Source organism: Octodon degus, unplaced genomic scaffold (genome assembly GCF_000260255.1).
Source record: "Octodon degus isolate 3935 unplaced genomic scaffold, OctDeg1.0 scaffold00050, whole genome shotgun sequence".
Classification (NCBI taxonomy): domain Eukaryota; kingdom Metazoa; phylum Chordata; class Mammalia; order Rodentia; family Octodontidae; genus Octodon; species Octodon degus.
The window spans coordinates 13,482,520-13,484,945 of NW_004524626.1; the positions used below are offsets into that span (position 1 = coordinate 13,482,520).

Sequence of the window (2,426 nt, forward strand, 5' to 3'; positions counted from 1 at the left end):
TTGTTCTGGTTGGGCGCTGGTTGTCTTCCATATGTTTCTGCATTTGAATCTGTAGTTCAGATGTTATTAATTCAAGGATTTCTTTTCTCATTTCCAATCTGACGTCTTCTATATCTTTCTGCAGCTGTTTCTTTATTTCAGAAGCTGCTGATTCATTGCTTTCAGCTATATGATTTCCAATTTTTTCTGTGTCAATGTCCTCTGTACTTGTTACAGGTGCACTTGGGTTGTGAGGTTCCATTTTATTCCTTCTCTTCATTTTGTGTAGCACTGTCTTCTGCCCTTTGTTATAGATCTTTGCTGTAGTTGTAACCTTCGCACGTACTGAAGTTCAGGTGCAGCTCTACAAAGTTTGGATTTATCCAGCTGCGTCTGGCTTAGGTCTGGCTGCTGTGCTCAGCTGATTCCCGCTGCTGCCCTTGAGGGTGAATATGTTGTGCCCCTATGGCAAGATGTTCTACTCCTGGACTGCTGGTTGGATCTATCCTCTACACTCTCCCCTGCAGGGATTGCAACTGCAGGATTACACCTCAGGCATGTATTCCAGGCCTGAGCTGTGCCTGGAGGGGGCAAGGTGAAGTAGGAGGAGGAGGAAGCTCTCTGCACACACTCATGGGACCTGGGCTAGGATTGGGTCTGGGGGCTCCGGGACGGGGCAAGAATTCCTACCCGTCGGGAGGGGTAGGGGAGGTATGGCGGAGTGGTAGGGGGCGGCCCGAGGGGGTGGAGAGGGTCCTGCCCACTCTGCACCTGGGCTGGGACTGGTCCCGCCGGCACAGGGTAGCAGGAAGCTCTCCACACACTCACCGGACCTGGGCTAGGACTGGGTCTGGGTGCTCCCGGTACTCGGCAGAAAATTCTACTCTGCGGGCAGGGTGGGGGAGGCACTGCGGAGTCCTTTCAATTATTTCTTAGGTTACTTCCTAGATATTTTGTTTTTTGAAGCTTTCTTGAATGGACTTTTTTCTTCAATTGTTTTTCAGATATTCCTATTTGGTAGAGAATGATACCAACTTTTACATGCTGGTTTATTATTTGCCATTCTGTTTAATTTGTGCATAGTCTTAAAAGTTGTCAGGTAGATATTTTGGAATTTTTTTGTAAAAGATTACACAATTTTCAAATAAGAATGATTTTACTTCTGTCTTTCCTATATGCATACTTTTTGTTTGTTTCTCTTGCCTGACTGCCCTAGTCATTTTCAATAACTCTGCTGAACAGCAGTGGTGAAGATGAACATTCCATCTTACAGGAAAACCTTTCAATTTTTCCCCATTTGGTATGATGTGGCATTGAATTCATTGTAAACAGTTGTGAGCTACTTGAGTTAAAGTCTTTCTATATCCAGGACTTTTTTCTTTCTTTCTTTCTTTCTTTCTTTCTTTCTTTCTTTCTTTCTTTCTTTCTTTCTTTCTTTCTCTTTCTTTCTTTCTTTCGTTATTTATATTTTTTCCTTGAATTTTTTTATTGGTACATTTTATATATACATAATGATAGCATTCATCATAGGGGAATGTACTTTGCTTCAAACAATAGTTTCAAGCATTTTTGAAAAAGATTTAAAATTTCTGAATGTAGTTCAACTTATAATACCCCATATCCAAGGAAAATGAACCTTTTGCATGGACATTTAGATAAAATCAAACCAAGATGCACAAAAATGAAATTGTCCAAAACTTCTTGTAAAGAAAAAAATCGTTAAAGCATATAAGTAAAAATATTAGCTATGGAAGAACAAAATTAAATAGCATCTTATTCCACATTAGAAAGAAAAAAAAGGACTAAGGGTGTAAGAAACTAGATAATCATAGGACTGAAAGAAAAGAACTGTTTTCTTTGAATTTTATACTTAGCAAACATACTTTGAAAACTAAAAGTAAGATTTTCTAGTTATACAAACTTGAAATATTTTAATACCTCCAGAAGTAGCATATAGGAAATAACAAAGAGCATAATTCAAAAGGGAAGAGAAGTTGCACTATGTTCCTGGATGAACAGTAAAGAGCTCTCAATATGATAGTTATGCAGGACTATATAAAAGATATATTAGTTGAACCCTTATTTAAAGGTCATTGCAGATTTCTATAAAACAGTACCAATCTTATGTTGGGTTATATATGTATTTTTTTCTATATATATGTGTGTGTGTATGTGTGTACAAAAGAGAGGGAAGAAGTAATATAAAGTCAACAGGAAATGGAAATATACTTTTTTTTCAAGTAAATGATCATTTATTTCATAAGAAATGCAGCCTACAAATGAAGGATAATTCAGTAATTGCATTGCTTTCAAAATCAAATGGCAGAATGTTTAGTTTTGTTTCAATCATTCATTCAATAAACATTTGTTAAAGGCCTATTACATGTCTATCTCTGAAGACATATAGATAGATAAAACCTACTGATTCCTCCAAGGAAGACAAATTA

The 2,426-nt window shown here is 37.5% G+C and overlaps 1 protein-coding gene across 1 annotated transcript in view; it reads right to left on the minus strand.

The window, feature by feature from the left end:
• The window catches only part of LOC101563650 (zinc finger protein 699), a 959,136-nt gene that overhangs the window by 637,253 nt on the left and 319,457 nt on the right, over positions 1–2,426 (minus strand). The gene's annotated exons all lie outside the window — the stretch shown is intronic.